This window comes from Peromyscus eremicus, chromosome 5 (genome assembly GCF_949786415.1).
Source record: "Peromyscus eremicus chromosome 5, PerEre_H2_v1, whole genome shotgun sequence".
Taxonomy (NCBI): domain Eukaryota; kingdom Metazoa; phylum Chordata; class Mammalia; order Rodentia; family Cricetidae; genus Peromyscus; species Peromyscus eremicus.
The window spans coordinates 118,168,314-118,190,630 of NC_081420.1; the positions used below are offsets into that span (position 1 = coordinate 118,168,314).

The following is a 22,317-nucleotide window of genomic DNA, read 5'->3' on the forward strand; positions in this document are numbered from 1 at the left end:
GGGAATCTATAATGCAATTTTTTTTGAAACTATATTTAATCAACTTTTAATATTCCAAACTTAGAAATAGGTTAACTTTTTGTTCTTAATGATTCCTTTTCATAGACTACCACACGTTACAAAAGTCTGCACTGTAATATCCATGCATGTAGCAAATGGTGCTGTCCCTTAGGCATAGAGGTGTTTATGCATTTGCATTGCAAACAAAATGCAGAGATCCAGACATCTCCTAAAACAGACATTTATTCAACCCAGTGGTCGGTTCTGTAAGAGTAACAACAGCCTAAGTATTTTACGTGGGAGTATCAGCTTTAGTCAAGACATGAAAAACCTGTGAAATGAATGAGAACGGGTGAAAAGCAGCATTTTACTTAACTTGTTATTTCGGATGTGTTTCAGGACAGAGCATTTAGAAGATTTGCCACGTTTCTGACTCCCCGTGACAGGAGGTGTGCACGAGATTGGCATAACCCTGAAATATGCTTGCAGAAGTAGAAGCCGCGGCAGGAGCGGAAGTGGAGGCATTGCGACGTCATAAACATCCCAAACGCCACTCAGCCCCCAGCGCACTTTCACCCTCCTCGGGTGATGCGGGCAGAAAAGACAGTATCCATCCTGAATCCCATCATGCTCCTAGAAAATGCATGTTCCCTTAAGATCAGGAGGGACAGAAAGGTAAGCCGGGAGAGCAGTCGCAAGGAGTCTGAGGCAGCAGGCTGATGAAGCCCCGAGTTTTACAGAGCCAGTTAAGTTGGGAAAAACTGAACTCGTTAACAAAACCAATAAATTATAAAGCACCGAAGGTAGTCTTCTGTTAAACGTCTGTACTCCTTATTATGTTGTATAATCTTTCTGTTTGATGTATTCTTATATTTTTTTTTACATAGCAGATTTCTGAAAAAGATCAACCCAAAGAAAATGTGCTCCTAAAATTACTGCTATCCCAGTACTTTTGGAAAAACAGAAAAGCCTACTAAATGTAAATAAGCTAATATCTGAGGAAAATGCTGATGTTCCTTCCATTTTTATTTAGAAAGAGAAATCACCTTGTCTTCTTCTGCAGAAGGAATGTGGCATTTAGCTTAGATTTTAAAATAGCTTATTTTAAACAGCACTCGAGACAAAAATTGGACTAGAGATATTTTTTAAATAGCACTTACAGATTTTATAAAAGATAAAAACTTCACTGGAAAAATTAAGTTTGGTAATGCTCATGTTTGCATGAAAATTAAGTCAATCAACAGCTCCCTTAAATATGTGCATGATGTCCTAAAACAAGGAAATAATAGTGCGTCTGCCTAGTGCCTACATATTGAATTTTTCATCTTTTATTGTTTTTTAAAAATATTTTAAGATGATCAGAATAAATATATTTGACAAGTTGAAAACATCAGTGAAGGCCTTGACATAATATACATGAAGAAGAAAGTGTGTGCAGAGGCTTCTGGGTAAAATGATGACATGCACATACATCGCAGTACCAAGGAGAGTAAACAATAAAAAAGGTTAAAACCTTATTTGAAGCCAAGTTTTGTAAATTATTTTCCTAATTTTATGAAAAAGGAATGAAAATGCCTTCCAAATTCTTACTCTACTCTAACTTCCATTGATACGCATTTAAAACTGAAGGGAAAGGTAGCTGCCGAACTGTCTGTAATCCAAACAACTGACTGCATTGTGATTGAGGCCATGACGATTATAGAATGAGAAGTTGGAATTTTGCATGTTTTACTATTAATTATGAATGCTTTGTGATGGATTTGCAATTGTCAAAAGTTTTTCAGATACTAGTGCCTTTTTGAAAAGGGCCACAGCCGTTGTGTGTAATGCACTCTGTCTCCTCATGGGAGATGGCTATGGGATGCAGTGATTTTTCCCTCAAATATGTGAAGCACTGGTTTCATACCTTGTAAGATGTCTGTGAACCCACTGGACAGTACTTGAGTCATATGAGTTAATAAATTATAAGAGCAAAAATGAAAAACATTAACATTAAATGCTCACCAATCACAAATCTGTGACCGTCTTTGAGGCCATTCCTCATCTATGCTAACTACGTTTCAGAACCCTTGTCCTCCTTTCTTGAAAAAGTCAGCCCTAAATCCATTAGGTGGAACAGAATAAGGCTGGCGTCTGGAGCATCCAAATTGAAGAAGAACTTCAGTGACCTAGCAGCAAGCAGGTTGGAGATGACCCACAGCAGGCGTCAGGTCTCAGAATCTTAGCATGCTGGGAAAAATATCTTGTGAAAGGAGTAGGTGGCCTGGGTCAGATGGCCAAGGTTGACCAAAGCTTTAAGAATATCCATGCAGAGAGGAAGGGGAGTGGGATTGGGGTCACAACTGAGCCCAATGAGGAGAAAACCCATGTGGAGGGCTGGGAATTTGGGGCCATGTCAGGATAAGAAAAACATCCCAGAAGAGGAGGGCGCTAATGAAATCAGCACTTGAGCAGGAAGAAGAGGATGCCCTTGTTTGTGAGTGGTCTACCATGGGTGCTGGGGGCTAAGCAGGGTGGAGAATAGAATAGCAAAATGTTAAGGCATGCCAGAGCCTTAATGGGATGAGGTAGTCCCACAGAGTGATGATGGGAGGTGTCAGGACCCAAGTGCAGTGAGGAGAGGGACATGGAGGAACGCAGATGGAGAGGGAAGAAGATGAAGATGAGGAGGAGGCACAAAGAACTTAGAACAATGAGAGGACAGGAGGAGACAGGACAGAGCGGAGCTAAGTATGAGAACAGAACTGGAGCTGTGTAGATAGAATTTTGTCACAGAGGAATAAAGTGAATGGACTGAAGAGCTCAGTGTACTTAAATTCTTTTCCTTCTGATTATTCTTGCCGTTGGTAGCATCTCTTCTTGAAACCCTGGGAAGAATATTATTAGAGGGTGGACCCCAATAGTCCTCAATCAGAACAGGACTGGTCAATTAAGTAAACATAGAAATAATTAAAACAGGTTTCTCACTTTTGGACAAGTGAGTTACAAATCCAGAAAGGAGGAAACATTTACAAACTAGTTGTTTGATTGAACCTGTAACTATCCATGTGAACTTTTGAACTACCTATCCATGATGATGATTATAGACAGATAAATAGATAGATAGATAGATGATAAATAAATAGATTGAGAAAGGGAGAGGATAGATGGATAGAGAGATAGGTATATATTGATAGGTATGTAGATAGATGATAAGTAGATATGTAGATAGATAGATGATAGATGGATGATAGATGATAGGTCAATCTAAGATAGATGATGGTAGATAGATAGATAGATAGATAGATAGATAGATAGATAGATAGATGATAGATGTTAGACAGATAGATTCATGGCAGACATATAAATAGAAAATGCATTAATTAAAAGTATAAGCATATGGCTATGGGGGTGATTCAGATGTCTATCATCTGTCTATCTATCTATCTTTCTTTCTATCTATCTATCTATCTATCTATCTATCTATCTATCTATCTATCTATCTACATGTGTTTCATAGCTTTCTGAACTGAGAGAGAATGGAAACAGGTATGTTCAAATAGCAATGAGCACATCTACCATTCGATTTTGAATTTTAACACTACTTTATACAAAACCCCACAATGTGAAAAGAGGGGGAGATACTAATTCAGAGCTGGGGACTGGGAAAACACTTTGTAGTTTGTCTTGTGCTGGGAAGCAATAAAGTGATCAAATGCTGTTGGATACATGTCAGAAGGACAGAAGTCAGTTTGAGTGGGCTTCTTCTTGCTAAATTTGGGGTGATGTGAGCAGATGAATAATGACAACAATAGATTATATTACATTGGAAAAAACGAGAAATCTATTTAGGACCAAGTAGATGAGTAATTGAAAATGGGAAGAGGATCTAGAGATGTATTTGGCTTCAACATATCTGCTCACAAAATAATCATTAGTTTCTGAGACAGAAAGAAACTTGACAATATGGAGACAGGGGAGCCTGGTAGACACCACTTGAACACATAGCATTGGAAATGGGGCAATAAAGGCTACTGGCCACCTGATGGGCTTTAGTGAGAATGTGTCCCCACCTCTGCAATACTCTTCCCAAAACACACAATCTGATTCTAAGCAAGAGGAGACAGAGCCAGGCCAGTTGAGGAGCACACCACAAAGTAACTGCTCTGTGGGTCTCTCAAGCGTCAAGGATAAAACTCAAGGTCGTACTGAGGATGTGTCTAAGGATGAAACTAAGAATTGTACCAGTTACGTGTGTGAAGTCTGAATTGGTGCTTGTCACGGAACACTATATTGGGAAAATGTACACACCTTTGTTAGTGTCCTGATGTGATGGATGTATTGGAGTTACACAAAAGCACATTCTTGTTTGTAGAGAATACTAAGAAGTCCAGGGCTATGAAGTAAGAAGTCCAGGGCTATGAAGTAAGAAGTCCAGGGCTATGAAGTAAGACATCCAGGGCTATGAAGTAAGAAGTCCAGGGGCTATGAAGTAAGAAGTCCAGGGCTATGAAGTAAGACATCCAGGGCTATGAAGTGAGAAGTCCAGGGCTATGAAGAACCAGTTACGCAACTTACTCTCAAAGAGTAAGGAAGCAGAAAACATTTTATTTATCAGCCATCCAACCAGTTCATGTTTGTAATCATTAAAACGTATAGAGGAGCTGAACATGGTAAATCCTAGCACTTTGGAGGTGGAGGCAAGAGGATCAGTGGTTCAAAGTATCTCGGCTACATAATGAGTTTGAGTCCAGCCTGGGCTACACGAGACCCAGTGTCAAAACAAATGGATTGGGAATTACAAAACATTGAAGGGAGACCAAAGTTTTCCCAGCCTCAAGAGGTGGCGCCAGCTCCTGAACTCTGTGCACTTGTGACACAGGGGAGGATGGTGCATCAGCTCCTTCTGCAGCAGGGGAGGATGGTGTATCAGCTCTTCCTGCAGCAGGGGAGGATGGTGCATGAGCTCTTCCTGCAGCAGGGGAGGATGGTGCATCAGCTCCTTCTGCAGCAGGGAAGGATGGTGCATGAGCTCTTCCTGCAGCAGGGGAGGATGGTGCATCAGCTCCTTCTGCAGCAGGGAAGGATGGTGCATCAGCTCTTCCTGCAGCAGGGGAGGATGGTGCATCAGCTCCTGAGCTCTGTGCTCTTCTGCAGCAGGAAGTGCAACCTCCCATTAACAGAGCCTTCTCTGTGGGACTGACAGACCTTTCTGGTTTTCCTCAGAATGGAAAAATAAGCTCAGTGTCCTCCTTCTTGGCCTCTCCAAGCCCTCAGTCATCCATCCTGACATAAAAATCTCAGGCCATCTGACTGTCTTCACCCTTGTTTTAATATCACCCACTCATGTAATTATGCTCTTGTTTACTAAAGACTTTAGCAGCTCTTTCTTCACTCTCCATACCCAAGCTCTCCCTTTCTCTGTGTGTCTATGTGATTCCCACCATGTACATGCTATCAAATCATCAGGCATGTTCTTGGGATGTTTCCATTACTTTTGTTCATAAGGCTGTCATCTCTCCTAGGGCAGAGAGTGGTTGTACCTTGGTATCTTTTTCTTCTCTTATTGCTTAGTTAACTCACTCACTCACTCACTCACTCACTCACTCACTCACTCTCTCTTCACTGACTCACTCACTCACTCTTCACTCACTCACTCACTCTTCACTGACTCACTCACTCACTCTTCACTCACTCACTCTTCACTCACTCACTCTTCACTCACTCACTCACTCACTCAGTCTTCACTCACTCAGTCTTCGCTCACTCATTCTTCGCTCACTCACTCTTCGCTCACTCATACCATGTGCATACATTTGTTGAATAAGTGAGTCACTAAATCATTTTCAAGGTAAGACTATATCATTGTCAGAAGAATCTTAAAATTTTACTTTTTAATAAACTTCAACCTGTGAGTGGGTTGTGCTGGTGCTCACATTTTTCTAAAATCAATTGTCAAGATTTATGCCTATGAGTTCTAGATACAGTTCCCAGAGTAAAATGTTATCCGGTAATTCTTACTGAATAAGTAAATGAAGAAGCAAATGGTCTCTGTCTTAGTTTCTTTTCCTGTTTCTGGGTAAGATAACCTGACTAAAGCAACTTAATGGAAAAGGGTTTATTTTGGAACCATCTGCGACATGGGGAAGTCAAGGCAGCAGGAGGCTGGAGCAGCTGGAGCACCCCTAGTCAGGAAGGAGACAGAGAGAAAGGAGGGGGAGAGGGAGCTGCAGAGAGAGGCTTGTCATCGTTAGCTTTCTCTTTTCAATACAGTCCGGGACCCAAGCCTAGGGAACGGTATTGCCCACTTGTACTGTGGGTCTTCTTACTTTAATGAACCTAACTAATATAATTCCTAACAGGTGTGCCTGGAGTAATTCCAGATCCTGTAAAGTCAACAGTTAACAATAATCATTACACACTTGCAGGTCTGTAGTTTTTCTTTTCATAATATTCTTTATCAGGAATGGCAATTCTTATGCTTATTCTGTGCTTTTTCTTGTGGAGAATACCTAGTTGTATACCATTATTATGACAATGTTTTTACACCTTCATCTTTCTTGGTCAGGAGTAGGCCAGCGTTTTGTTAAGAAGCTCTCTCTGCTGAGTGGTGGTGGCACACACCATTAATCCCAGCACTTGGAAGGCAGAAGCTGGTGGATCTCTGTGAGTTTGAGATCAGCCTGGTCTACAGAACTAGTCCAGAACAACCAGGCTACACAGAGACTCCCTGTCTTGGAAAATCAAAAAGAGAGAGGGAGAAAGAGAGAGAGAGAGAGAGAGAGAGAGAGAGAGAGAGAGAGAGAGAGAGAGAGAGAGAGAGAGATTCTGATGAGCAGTAATTCATCAGACTCCTTTGGCTGCCTCTGTGGAAACATGGTCTCAGAAGAGCACTGCCTCTCTAAGCCTATTATTTATAAAACTGGGACCAGTTGACCTTCTTGGTTTTTATTTATCAATAAGTTTTCCATTATCTCCTTTCTCTTGGAAGTGATCTCGCACACTCTTCCCCTTATCTTTAGAACCTATGTTGAGCTGCTTGCTCCCCAGGATCTTCCCCAGTTTTCTTCCCACCCGCTTGACTGGTTATGGAGGAAAACTGGAAGACTTAGACAAGCCCAGCTCCCAGGGCTGCCGAGCAAGGCAGTTCACAGCCCTGGGGACTTCTCCTCCCCAGGGCTCCAACCTCGCATTCCATTCTGGTCATGGTTTCCCTGTTAATCCTGGCTCCAGATGAAACCCAGCTTAGAAGCCAAGGATTCATTGAGTGATGCTCAAATGACTTGTTTTGGCTCTGATTTTTGATAGCACATGTAATTTTCAGTCTATGTGCATGAGTTATTTGAATTGGCTGTTTGCTGAGAAATGAGGGTCCCCTACTTAATGGTATTTGAAACTTTATAAACTGATAACAATCTAACACAGACCTCCCAGTGGTGTACTTTTAAGTCACTGTGCAAAAGTTATGCATTTTCTGCATAAGGAAATTCCTTCTCAAGGACCATTTTGAAGAGATTGTCCCAAATATGACAAAGATAGAAATAACTGCCTGGAAAAGTTCATTTCCCCACAAGAAAAGGCAACTACTCTGCATATGTAAATAACTGTGTCTTCTTTGGTTTAGTTTCTAAAGGCTCATGATGCATCCCCAGACATCTCTCAGGATGTCCAATGCCCACTAGACCTTACCCACATGAGCCTAATATGATCTTCTGAAGCCTAGCCCATCAGAAGCTAAAATAAATGCCTGGCTTTCAGCTGTTGACTTGCTTATGTGTTCATTTATGTATATTTGTTTCATTCCTCATGGGTAAGTGATATTATAGGTGCTGGCACACCAGCAAACTAGATATGAGCCTTGCTCACGACCAGTGAATGGAGTCAGATGACAGGACATTGACAGAAAAGATACCAGGTAGAGAGAGTCTTGGAGATGATCTCAAAAGGAGATTAAGTAAAGAAAAACTGAGGAGTCAGGGAAATGGTGTTAGATCCAGTCTTGGAGAAGGCAGCCTTAGGAGAGGGCCAGCTGCCAGCTAAAGATCGGTGAGAGCCTGTTGGATACACATGTCTGGAAAGCATGGTTCCCAGTGGCTCTTAGATGTAGTTAAACTTCCTGTTTTTTTCAAGAAAGTGAGAAAAGAATAGGAACTGGGTAGGAAGGGAGGAGATGGTGTGGAAGAGGCCTTATAGAGTAGGGTAAGAAGCTTGTGTTTAGTTTAAATGTTTGAAGAGAATAGAGACAGAAGAAAGGAAGATAGACCAGGGCTCACTGCCCCACATGAGGAATGGGTCCGTTGTGTGGACAGACTGTGATGGACACTGTATGGTGCCTGTGTTCCCAGTGAGGATCCACTTGGAAATGCGTACAGCACAAGAGAAGACAGAGGAATGTGGGTCATGATGAGATAGAGTTGGGAACCACTGGACAATCTCTTCACAGACTCTGAAAAGTAAGGGTGTGGTGGGAGAGAGCTGTGAGGAGCACTCAGGAGCTTCCCGGCAATCCCACTGTTGTCTGCTGTCCGTCCCTCAAAACCACAGTCCTCTTCGGACCACACATGGGAAGCAATGGTTTTAAAAATCCCTCCTTTTTAATATCCTTGTTGGTTCTGGGCTTTGAAAAGCTGGGAAGCATTCCACCCAGAACTAAACACCCACCAGTGCTGCAGGAAGTCGCCGTGCGAAGCTTTCAAAAAGAAGGACCAGGGAGGCGGTGTTTTATGGTCACACTGGACTGGAGAGGTTGTCACCAACTTTTTTCATTGACACTAAGTTTTAGGAAAGCTTTTCCATTAATATAGAAATTGCTATTATAAACAATTAGTGAGACTTTTTCTAACATAATTTATAGAAAGCACCCACCATTTCATCTAAAAACAGATTAAACTTAATCTGTATGTCCTCAGATTTTCTTTGTTTTTCCTCTTCTTTTTTTTTTGGATGAGGGAGAGAAGTGTGATTAACATTTGTTTAGGCCTTCACCACTACCATGGTTACAGGACAGTGGTCAAATGTGTGCTCTCCAGCATTTGGGTCTTTCTTTCTTTCTTTTTTTAAGATATTTAAGGAAAAGGCAGAGGCTGGGAGAGCAGTGGGGGTGGAGGAATCCAAACTCTGTGAAATGCTTAACCTTTTAACATAGTTCAACAAAGTTTAGATTTCTGGCAAAACGCCTAGACTTACTAAAGCTGCTCCTGGCTGAAAAGCCTAACCAGGCCCAGGCACTTCAATCATTCTGTCCTAAAAGTTTTAACAATGTGAAGAAGAAAAGGAAAACAAGCTCACCCTGATAGCTTCCGCTGGGCTCACAGCACAGGGTGAGGAGTTTGAAGAGTGCCAAGAATCTCCAGGGCCTTGGAGGTGTAGCGGCTGCCTCTGCAGAGAACCAGCTAAACCCAACCGGGAAATGAGCGTGGCGTGGAAGGTGAAGGAGAGTCTACGTGTACGTGACAAACCCACCCTGTCACACAGTAGAAAGAGTTCCATTTCACAGAAGCGTGCTGATGACTGCCGTTGTGGTGAACAGCCGAAAACACTGATTAGGGGGACGTATCTTGGGCATTTAGTCTGGAGAGAAGTCGTGTCACCCAGAAATGTGTATTCGGGTTTCAGGCGCTGACAACATCCTCTAGCCACAGGATATGGGGAATTTGTAGGTAGCTCAGGGTGACCACATACATCCTTCACCACTGCCTGCTGTTGGTGGGTGTGTCAACAGGAAGTTATTAGAATTCCTCAAGTGTCTGAGGTTTGTCAGATATCAGAATCAGTTGTAAATAAGAAAATGCAAGATGATCATTTTGACATAATTACAGTTGTGTGGGAACCATGATTTCCATATGAGGTCCTGGGTTTGAAGGACGGACAGCAGATAACAGTGGGGTTGTTGGGAAGCTCTTGAGTGCTGCTCAGAGCTCTCTCCCACCACACTCCTGCTTTTCAAAGTCTGTGATGGTTTGATGTATACCATCAGAGCTCTGAGGAGGGAGCAGATAGTCCAACTAAATCTCCTTCAGTGGATACATTCCTAGGGGATGCTTACTGGGGACACTGGAATAATACAGTGTTAGTACTGTTTGTCTACAAAGGGACACATGCCCTCATGTAGATTCAAGAACAACAGGAAAGACAATAGATAAATAGAAAAATGGACACACCAAGAAACTGAAGTCAGCAGTAAATGGGGCAGAAAAGTTAATCCATTTATACAGAAAAGTATAAACACTGCAACTCTGAACAATAAAAAGGCTGGAGACAGGCTGTGCCAGTGTGTGCAAGCATGCGTGTATCTGTGTATGCATGCATGCTTATGTGTGCAAGCATGTGTGTGTCTGTGTGTGCATGCAGGTGTGCGCATGTGTCTGTGTGTATTTGGATGTCTGGGTGTGCGTTTGTAACTGTGTCTGTCCGTTCACAGCTGACCTTGAACAGACACCCTGGAAGCACAGCCCTGCTTGTCATCCAGGCCAGCCTGGCAAGGGGACAAGGGGTTCTGAGGTGCTCCTTGTCACTAGCGGACTTTGTCACTCTTATTAGATCTCTCCATCCCACCCAGGACTTAGGACATAAAGCATTCTAAGTCATATGCTCATCAGAGTGGGAGGCCACTGTGATAACTGTAGCACTTTTCCCCTCTCTGGGCTCCTGGTGGGGTAAATACTTGGTAGGGAGGAGTGGCATGATGCTCGTCACTGTATTCCTTGCTGGGTAGATTGTATTAAGAGGAAAGTCTTGATGAAAGTCACACCAATGGCTACCAGCTTTTTAGTCTGAAAATTACCAAACCAAACAAAAACATTTGCTAGAAAATTATTCCTCCTAAAAGGTGCCAATGATTGAGCCTCTAGCTCAAATGATAAAAATTCCACGGAAGGTGTGCTAACAGTAGCAAAGAAGCTCAAAGAGTGTGCCTTTTCATTATAGAAATAGTATAAGCTGTATTTTAAAAAAATAGAGACACTGCTCTGAATCCAGTAATCCTAAGCTTTACTGTGAAATGCCTTCAAGTTCTGAAAATCTGAGTTTTCTTCCAACACATGACCTGACTTGTAGCACTGTACAAAGTCTGCCATTTCCACCTTGCAGTATAAGCCAGCTCTAACCCATGTCATTACGCATTTACATGCTCATTATGAACTATCAGTCATTGAATCCATACTACAATTCCTCATGGGGTAATAGTGATTTTCCACAAGATGTAAAATTACTCAGTTATATATCTTACCCTTAATGAATTGATTGATTAGGAGTTTATGAGTGAGCACACAGCTGTGGAGTTGCCCTGATGTCAGAAGTGTTTGGGTCTAAGTACATAGGTTCATCCACATGGAGTTTGAAAGACCAGCTGTTTGCAAAAGATAGCTACCAAGAGACCCACGCTTTTCAAGTTTATAGGTGTATGTCTGTGGTCCGAGTGTGGTCAGGAGAACCACAATGGAGCAAACACAGGTTCTAAGATAGGGATGGGGTGGATAAGAGAATACCTCTGATATGAAAGTGGGAAGGGGAACTGGAGGTTGAAGTCTATGAGCAGGGAGATAGAGAAGAGGGATGGATATGGAGGAGGGTTAACATAAACAGAATATATATGAAATGCTATAAGGAATCCTGTTATTTTGTACGCTAACTGAAATATAAAACAATGTACAGTAGGTCAGATTATAGACATGCTCATAGGGGCAAGGCCATGGGGCTATAGAAAGGAAGCAGCCATCTGCAGGGTAAGGGGTGAAGAGTCTCAGGAGAAACAGAACTTTTGACTATTGACTCTTTGAATTTAGATTTCCGGTCTCCAGAACAGAAGGAAAACAGTGTCTGTTGTTCAAGGGAAAAAAAAAATACTAACCCTAACCCTAACCAGGTACTGTGCAGTTGAGATGGAAGAGATTGGAACAGGAACCACTGTCCCATCCAGCCTGTATGTGACATAGATGTCCAGGGATGGGGACAAATTGGCTGGAGTATCCAGGCTCAGGCAGAAAGGTCAGGAAATCACTGGGGATTGAGGAGTAGTTAAATTTGTTCCTGGTTTGCATAGTGGTGTTTATTTTAACCTCAATTTCCTGGATTTCCAGTCTTACGGGCTGAGTACATATTCTCCAGCCCTCCCCCAACCCTCATGTCCACACTCCATCAGGTAGGACATGACTGACAGTGAATAAGTATGAGGACTCCTTTTTCTAGTGTGAGCTGGTTTTATTTTTTTCATACTTAGACCCTTCGCCTATCCCCTTGGCACACACCCTCTAAAAAACAACAACAAACAAACAAACAAACTTAGATGGGAGAGGAAATCCAAAGCCAGTTTATACTTGGCCTGCTCAGCCTTGCTGGCATATGCTGACTTGCCTTGTGCAGAAACTATTTGACATGGAAAGAGCTCTACATTTTGTTGAGAATGAAACTGAGGTGTGTGTGGTGGCCGAGGACACTTTATCACAAAGTATCGGGGCTGCAGTGGCCGCTGCACACATCACTCATTACCAGCCAGGGGCCGGGGACCTTTTATTTCAAAATTGTATTTTCCTGTTCAATGGAAGCCCTGTCCTGAAGACTAAATGCAAACCGTGCACACCAGTATCTGCCTCACTAAGCTAACGCTCCTCAGTTTCTGGGCACCAGGAAGCTGGTTTCATCTATCTGCCCACTTACAGCGGGGAAACTGAGAGCTAGCGTGGTGGAGCTCCTGCCTCCTTTTCTGTTACGAGACTGGACATGTTAAGGATTAGACAGTGTGTTGTCTAACCACACCTTTAAATCAGGAGTGGGTGCACTGGGCTGAACCATACTCTTAGGGTCTTTATTCCCGAATCTCCTTTTTTTTTTTCTGGGAAAAGGAAGAAAACGTCAGTGTTTCCAGGCCTGGGAAACAGCAGACAATTCCAAGGGCCTTACCGAGCAGTGCGTCACCTCCTGCACTCCCAGGTCTCCCGGCCCTGAGCTGGGCTTTTCCCGACACAGTCCCAAGAGTGCTGGGAGGCTTATGGCAGCACGTCTTGTTTTCTGTCTACAAGGTCAGCAAGGCTATGGCAAAGAGCATCCGGCAACATCAGAGCCCAGAGCAGCCATTCTTAAGAAAATGCCCTACGCCTCTCTAACAACCAGACTATGTCCCTCTGAATAGCTGCTCGCTCCAAGTTCCAGTCTCTGAATCCCCACTAGTGATTTGGTTTGATTATAGACAACAATAAAAAAAAATGCCTGAAATAAGCCAATGAAAGCCTTTTCTGGTTTAATATTTCCAGTGGCTGCATTTGCACCCCTTTGCTTCCTGGGTAAATAAGTTAAGTCCATATAACCACTTTTCCTGATCGTGGTAGTTCTGGGTTAAAAGCAGCTATGGGACAAATGCTGATGCGTGGAGCACAGCAGCCAACTTGCATAGATTGTAACCTGTGCTAGGTATATCTTGTGTGGACTGCGGTTTGATGAATGAGGCATCCGATGAGACACACAGATTTACTTTTCTGTGTGGTATGAATAATGTTTGATGTTTGAAAACGTTTTGAAGAAATTTCACTGATCTAAAAAGTCAGAAGTTTGTTCAAAGTCTCATGGATTCCTCCTAAGAAAACCCTAGTCCTGAGCTATGTAGAGAGAGCAGGGATTCCTTTGCTGGCTGTCTCCCTCTACTGTGGGGAATTCTGGGTCTTGGTTGGTGGTTCTGCAGGTTCTTCAGCATTCCTTTGTGTCTGTGCTTCTGTTAAAAGAAGGCATGTGTTTCTAACGCAGAACTGCCTCATATCCTTGAGTTGATTGGCCCTGTAGATGTTTGAGCTTGCCCCAGGTGGTGAGGGAAGAGACAACATTGTATTCCATAAATTGGGTGATGCTCACTTTTCTTCAGATTTTAGCATCTGTGATATTGAAAAGCCGTTGGTTCTGAGGAGTGGACACAGTCCGTTTATCTAGTCATCATTGTACACATCACTGTTCTGTGTTAACGTAGGAAAAGTGCGAGTTGAGAGTAGTTGCTATTTCCAATTTCTTCAGGGAGATCCCCTCATTACTTAGCTTTCACACACACACCACTGTGACGTGCAGAAGTGCGGGAACGAAGCAACTGGCCCCAGTTTCGACACTAGTGAAGCAAGTGCTCCCTGTCAGAAACCTCAGAAAGGGACATCATGTGCTTTTGGGAACCTAAGCAGGAGAAAACCTTGCAGTTCCATGGGGCTTTATACATCTTGTTATGGAGATAAGAGAAAAGAATTTTTATTAAAGGCCAAGAAGTACAGCTACAGGCGAGAGAAAATGCCAAATTATTTGGAATAAATAAAAAGAAATTTCCGGACAGCGAAGGCTTTCCAGCCCACCCAGGCTTGAGCAGGTGTTCTTTGATATGATTGGAAGTATGTAACATTCTTTCTATGTTTCTTGAAGAGTAAAACAGATGCATCCAGGAACTGTTCAAGAGGAGAAAGAGACATGCAGCCAGATTTAGCTCCAAGCACAGCAAGGAAGAGACAGGGTGGAGGGCAGTGGATAGAAAATTACTGAGAAGAATCAAATAAAGGCAGAGGATTGTAGTTGCTGAGGGTTAGTCTGGGTGATGTTTGCAAGGGATCTGTCACTGAGCTATACCTCCAGCCCTCAGTTGAATTCTGGTCAAACCAACTTAAGAGGATTCTTCATAAAGACCAAGTTGATCAAATATCAAACATGGGAACATTGGAGCTTCTTTCTAGACTGACAACAAAATTTGTATTGGTTACTTTGGTGCTGCTGTGACAACACACCTCATAGAAACAGCTTAAGAAAATAAGAGTTTATTTAGTTCACAGTTTCAGAAGGTCTCAGTCCACAGCACTTGGCCCCATACTCTGGGGCCATCATGTGTGCAAAAGTGTGGTGGGTGAGAGGTGAATCTCACTTGTTGGTGAACAGGAAGTAGAGAAAAGGGATCACCACTAGGCTGGCTCTCTCCATTCTGTTCTATAGGATGATGTCACCCACATTCAGGGAGATTTGGTTGCATTGTTGGCTGACTCAAAACATGTACTCGGCATAACAATAGCTGCTTCATTGACATTACACACACTCCAGGGATGTCTGCACCTCATCCAGGATTGCAGTTTGCAAGAACACCTCTTACCAAATATGTGAGCTGAGAGTCGTCTTACAGGTTATTTTACCTAGTAGACAGCCAAAGGCAAGAGATCTCTTCCTTCCCAAGGCTGTCACAGTAGGAGGCAATTGCCTAGCAACACACAGTCCCAATGGCAGAGCTGTGGCTCTTTAAGATTTCTTTACTGAGATCTCGGGGTGAAGAGGCATCCCAGCTGGTTCTTCACTTATCATTTATCATTTAATTGTTTTGCCTAGCTTGTGATTCTTAGGACCCTCCTTCTTTAGCTAGTCCTCTTCAGAAACAGCCTCACAGACACACTCAAAGGTGTTCCTCACCAGTGTTGTAGGTGGCTCTAGTCTGGTCACATTCATATTGAAAATTAATCATTACAGAATTCTTGCTACAAAGGGGCCATCCAGACTCACCAAAGACAAGAGTCCAATTATGACCTAATCATGAGGAGGGATTAAGAGAGCTTGACTAAAATTTGGTTAAGGAGAGTTTTCACTGTGTATTTTAAGGAATAACGGCATATCTCATCATCAGTGATATCTTAGATTCAAAATATGCTAAAACAAAGAAACAAAGGGTAAAACGTTCATTGCCTGTGTTAGCAAGGTCTATAGTCCCTTGTACCATCATTACCTGCCTCTTCAAGTGGGTTCCTAGTTCTTCTAATTCCTAGGTGAAGAAGTGGAGGCAGAGCCCATCAATGATACAACTCTTAGGGAAGAATTCATTTAACTCAAGTAGGAAGTAGTAACATAGCTGTCCCCTGACTTACTGAATAACACAACAGCCCATGTTGCCTCTAAAACCCCAAAGGAGGGCCAACTGAAACCCAGGCACAGTAGAACTGTGTCCCCAAAGATTTCCTAGGTACAAAAGGACATTCAGTGAGAGCCCTAAAAAAAGTCTTATCTGCAGCCACAACTTTTGTTCTCCTGCTTATAGGTACCCAAACCTACTGCTTGGAACAGAGTCACAGCCATCCCTTGTCACATATTAATTACTTCTAATAGGTGTCATGTGTAGCTTGAGTTTTCCTGCCTGGCCCACAGTCAAGGCAAATCTCTCTCACCTGCCAGTCCCACAGCCACTCAGACCCGACCAAGTAAACACAGAGACTTATATTGGTTACAAACTGTATGGCTGTGGCAGGTTTCTTGCTAACTGTTCTTACAGTTTAAATTAATTCATTTCCATAAATCTATCCCTTGCCACATGGCTCGTGGCTTACCAGGATCTTCACATGCAGCTTGTCATGGTGGCGGCTGGCAGTGTCTCTCTGACTCAGCCTTCCACTTCCCAGCTTTATTCTCCTCCTTGCCCCGCCTATACTTCCTGCCTAGCCAACGGCCAATCAGTGTTTTATTGATTAATCAGCAACACATTTGCCATACATCCCACAGCACTTCCCCCTTTTTTTTTTCAAAAAGGAAGATTTTAACCTTAACAAAGTAAAATTACATATAATTTGGGAATTTGGGTGTAGCTTCTCTTACTACTTCCTGCTGGAGTGGGGCGCTGTATCTTATGGGGAAACAAAGAAAATTTTAGAATTATGGAATAGTCCATGAGGCTGTATCGTCTGAGCCAGATGCCTTCAAACCATTCTGGATGTTGGATCATCTGGGCCATGGTGTCATCGAAGATCTTTCAGGGGGTCTTGGCTGGTCAAACCTGATGTATCTTAGTCTTGAACAAATCCATAGCCTCTGGCTTTCTGTGGGAACAAAAGCAGAGTCTCCTTTCCAAAGTAACATATCCTTACATCGAAATTTTGAAGTCAAGATATCTTTAAAATATGCATATTGGTTTAACTCAGCTTCCTTTACAGTCAAATATCTCTCTGCAGTTAAAAATCCCAAAGACAACACAATCCAGATTCTCTGTGTAATATTCATCTTTACGTGGCTTATTTTTTATATTACCTTTACTGTCTCTTTAAAGACTTTATTTTTAAAAACTGTATTTCTTTATACAACTGTATATATTCCTTTTTCTCTCTCTTCCAAGCCTACGTACATTTTTACACACATTGTAAACTATTACATCTGAATCTGTCTTATTGTGAATTTATCACTTTAAACTGCAGCAGCTGTGGCTGCTGGCTCCGCCCACCTCAGCTTCCCAACATGGCTACGTTTACCACCAGCTCTGGGTCTATGCTTTTATCCAAGCAGCGTGTAGTCCAGAAACCTCTTTTTTTTTTTTGTTTTGTGCTAGCAAAGTCTAAATCCACCACGCAGCTTAATCTGCCACTTGCAGAGGCCTCATTCCCGCCATACAGCAGGTCAAGCACGCAGGCCAGGAACCCACAAGTAGCTCAAACCGGCAGCTGCAGCTCATTTGAGAGAGACAGTTAGGAACTGTTTTTAGCTCCATTTTAGAATCTTTTCTCAGGTTTTAGATGGAAACTCTTGCCACCACGTTGGACGCCATTTGTAGCTTGAGTTTTCCTGCCTGGCCCACAGTTAAGGCAAATCTCTCTCACCTGCCAGTCCCACAGCCACTCAGACCCGACCAAGTAAACACAGAGACTTATATTGGTTACAAACTGTATGGCTGTGGCAGGCTTCTTGCTAACTGTTCTTACAGTTTAAATTAATTCATTTCCATAAATCTATCCCTTGCCACATGGCTCGTGGCTTACCAGGATCTTCACATGCAGCTTGTCATGGTGGCAGCTGGCAGTGTCTCTCTGACTCAGCCTTCCACTTCCCAGCTTTATTCTCCTCCTTGCCCCGCCTATACTTCCTGCCTAGCCAACGGCCAATCAGTGTTTTATTGATTAATCAGCAACACATTTGCCATACATCCCACAGCAGTCATGGGACAAATGGTTGCTATTAACTGAAGTTTCATGGGACAGTTTTATCATCCATTTTTCTGGTCCACTCCAATTTAACAATTTGATGTTTTGCCTACAGGCTAGAAAGCTAACTTGGTGCCAAAGACATTTCTATTTTAGCTATCATGGCCCCAAAATGAACATTTTGTTTTAAAAAGGAACTGGAAAAAATACATGCAAGAAGAAAAATTTAATTTCTTTTTGACGTTCTGAAAAACAACTTAATGTGATCCAGTTAACAAATAGCAATTTGGTTCAGCTGTCTTTCTGGAAAGAGTGATCCGGACTTCAGCAGGGACCTTACTCCGGAGCATGTTTGAGGGTTGCCTAGCTTTATCTCTACCCAAAGGCGTTGCAAAGTGACCTTGGGTGGTTTGAATTCATTTGGTTACTGTCTGTGTCTCAGCTATAAACTGTGATCTCTGTCTAGCGAGCATGGAAATGGCTTCATCATATCCCTTTTGGTGAAAATCTTTGGCTCCCAGGCCTAATTAGAACATTTTTGTCTTGCTAAAACAAAATAGAAATGACCTTTCCTCAAAACCACCCACAGAACTTTCAGCAGAAGGAAAACTGGAGCTCAAGGTAGATGACTACTTCCTCTAGCCAAGGTCTGCTTTGACGTTGAAGCTGTGTGGTCTGCTTGTCTCTGGGCTACAGCTCCCGCCTTTTACAACTCACTAGCAGCGATGTATGACTGATGGGGTTTTGAAAGTGTCATTGTCCTGGATTTAAAATTTGCTCTTGAATAGATTAGACCTGGAAGTTGTCCAAAGCTTAGTTGGGTAAAGCCTCCTCAGTGTAGTTTTAATATTTCACATTCAAGGTGTTTCCAGTGTTCACTGTACAATAAAACTAATTTGGTAGGTGAAGAGTATTTATAGTATGTTTGATATAGAAGGGGACAACTTCCTAAATACTTGTTGAGTAAACTCTTGGGTTACTTATCTTGTGACTCTGACAAAATTTCTGCCACAAATAACTTAAAGGAAGAAGGGCTTGCTCTTTCTCAAGGCCTCAGAGACTTCAGGGCACAGTCCTTAGCTCTGGTGGTTTTGGGCCCACGATGAGACAACACATCATCCAGATGATAGGATGTTTTGAAGGAAGCTGTTCATTTCCTGACAAGATGCATAGTGAGTGAGTGAGTGAGTGAGTGGATGAGTGCTAGAGACCTGTGGAGGGGAGGGGGACAGCTGAACACCATCTGAGGGTGAATCAGGTAGGTTGGCTGCCAACAGCCTTCAAATGAGAGATTATACCTTTTATACTGTATAGTTGCACATAGGAACTATGTGAGGTGGGGTGTGGCTTGAGATCAGGGGTTGAGGAAGCTAGCATTGACCCTGACAATGGTCAATGGTCCTAGCAACTGGGGGTGGGAGTCCCAAGACCAGGAAAAAGGGGAAAGTTCCCACCTGTGAGGAACAGACAGGTAGGAAAACAGGCTATTGATTGACAGTACTTAATCTGGAGTCCATTTGAGAGGTGGATTCAACTTGATTCCCTGAAGCTTACAAGAACCTTTTTAAGTTCACAAAATGTTCCAGCTATGTTAGCATTACCATTGTTTGTAATTGGTATTGAAATTTACATTGTAGAAAAGTCAGGTAACTGGTGTCTGTAAAACACCTGAAGTAGATTCAAGCTTTTGAATCCTAGCAAAAGCTAGAGCTGTGGGTTAAAAAGTATTAACATGTTTTCCTCTGTCCAGAGAGCCAAACGTAGATTGGACAGAGATGTCTTTAGTCCTATGAGAAGCACCTCCATGTATATCCTTAGAGGACAACCAAAGGGAATTTAAAATTTTGAGTTTGTGACTATGGCAATAACAGTGTTTACCAGAGCTAGATTAATAACTTATCAGAACTGTATTGATTAATGTTAAAACTCTGAATTTTTGAAGTCTCACTGTAACAATAGCATGGTGAGGGAAAAATCTGGACCATTTTTCAAATACCTTAATGAAGCATGATCCTAATTAGTCCTAACAATAAAAACCCCGAGTCAGATATCAGGGTGAAAACTGAAAGATCAGAGAAGCAGAGTAGCCAGCCACCAGAGACTTCTTACGTCTACAAAATCTCAGACCAAATGGGTCTGAGATCCTGTCTCCACCTCCCTAGTGCTGGGATTAAAGATGTGCACCGCCACCTCATAGCTCTTTTCTCTTTTAGACTGGTTCAATCTTACGTAGCTCAGGGTGGCCTTGAACTCGGATCTTCCTGCTTCCTCTTCCCAAGTGCTGAGATTAAAGGTGTGTGCCACCACTGCCTGGTCTCTGGTTACTAGTGGCTAGCTCTGCCCTCTGATTGCCAGGCATGCTTTATTTGTCAGAACACAAACAAAACATCATACAACACCTTACGCCATCTTTTTATACCTTCACAAGTTGTATCTACATACCTCAGAACATTCTCAGACCCTCACAGTTCAAGTTTTCCTGTCTTCAGACCTGTGTAGCTTGCATTTACACACTTTAAGTTACTTTCTTCATGTCTTCAGACCATTATACACACCTTAAAACACCTTCTTAGACCTAAAACATTTTTTTAGATCCTCACAACTTCAGCTTTCATAGCCTCTGACCTTATATAAACTTTAATCTTTTTTTAATTCAATCATTCACCGTAAGACACAGGTGGTTGATTGAGAGCAGTCATTGTAAAGCGAGTTATTTTGAATAAAGAAATAGTAAAAAGTTACACTGAAATCTGTTTTTGTGAATTTGTCTCTTTTTGTGGATTCTTTAGCAAGGTAAACTATATCTAGACCCAGAAGTAGCTCTTAGGAAAGAGAGGCCTGTGGCCTGAATTTTACATGTGAAGAGAATTGAGAAGGCAGCTGAAGCCTTAGAAGATAGGAGTTAGGACCTTGCTGCTATTAAAGCAACCTAGCTATCAAGATTGTATTTTAATAATAAAATATTTTATAAACTAAAGATGTCCTGAATTTGAATACTTTGTAATTTAAATGTTTCGTAAACTCTGAAATTTTATATTAATCCTATGTGCAACTATACAGCATGAAAGTTGTAATCTTCTCTCAATTAAAGGCTGCTGGCAGCCAGCCTGATTCACCATCCAATCCAGTTTCCCCCACTCCCCACTACACCGTCCTCTTTGGGACCTGAATCCCCTGCTGAAGCAGGTCTCCTGGCAAGTGAGGAAGTGCCTAGGGGTCAGATTCAGTCTTTATAGTCCTGCTATAATGATCTGTGTCCTCTCTCTGGGTTCACTGTCTACAGTTTCCATAATCCTCCAGTGTAGACCCCACTAGCTGAGCATCAGGTGTTCACCATATGAGCACGCAGGAAAGGAAATTTCATGACGAATCGCAACTCTGTAGGATATGTTTACACACACACACATGCATGTACTTTGAGTTACACATTTAAGGTTGCTTAACAAATAAACTTGATAGGCATTAAAGTAATAGTAGCTATTATAAATATTACTATTTATAATAATATATTATTATAATAGTATAAGTAATATTACTCTTATTAGCTCCCTCTTCATCCCTTTCTAGCCTCCTGCAGCTCAGAGTACCTCCACCGCATTGCAAATTGTAGGGCGTGTCTGATGAGAAAGTTGCTTGGAGCGACCCCGAAGTCAAGAGCAAAGTCAGGTCATAGACTACTAAACCTTCATCTCCTCAGAAACAGAAGACCAAGAGGGATCTTTGTGCAGGGATTATGGAGAAAAGGAGAAAAGCCCTGAGTCAACATTTCTTTTTAAAACTATGAGATACTAGAGACTGAACCTGGGGCTTTGCATATGTTAGGTAAGGCTTCTACCATGAAGCTGCATTTCCAGACCCACTCCGCCCCCTTTTCACTTTGTATTTTGAGGCAGGGTCCTGGTGAGAGGCTGAGGCTGCCTTTAGTCACTCAAGAAGTCCTGGAACTCGGAGTCTTCCTTCATTAGCCTCTGGAGTGCTAGGTTTACAGGTCTGTGCCCCAAGGCCTGTCTCAGAGTAGTCCCTTATTCCTTCTTCTGTCTTATCTATTCAGAAGGGGCAAATTCTTAAAATTTTAGATGAGAAGAAAGTCACTTACACATGAACAAAAGCACTGATTTCACCTCTATCTAAAAATCTCAAGAACCTCCCAGTGAATTAAAATTAACTTGATTTGAGGGCACTTTGGAAGAGCTAGGTCTAATCCATGTTGATAATGGAGATATAGTATATTGACAACCAGGTGTAGTACAAGGTTGATCGGCTAGGACAGGGCACAGCAATACTGCTGCTGTTATCTAGGCTGTCAGACTCTTGTGCTAACCTGAGCCAGGCTCTGTGAGGTCTTCCTGTGTCTAGCCTTGAGCTCTGTCACTGGGCCACACTGTCCAGTCTTACCATGCCTCTCACTAGCTCAGGACATGATCACCCTTGGTACCTGTTGCTCTCT

General features: G+C 42.4%; 1 long non-coding RNA gene across 1 annotated transcript in view; it reads left to right on the forward strand.

Moving 5' to 3' along the window:
* Positions 1-404: 404 nt before the first annotated feature.
* The window catches only part of LOC131911876 (uncharacterized), a 33,706-nt gene continuing 11,793 nt past the window's right edge, over positions 405-22,317 (forward strand). The window contains exons 1-2 of the long non-coding RNA XR_009379449.1: positions 405-675; positions 21,438-21,692. This is a non-coding gene — a long non-coding RNA (uncharacterized LOC131911876). The remainder of the gene's footprint in view (positions 676-21,437; positions 21,693-22,317) is intronic.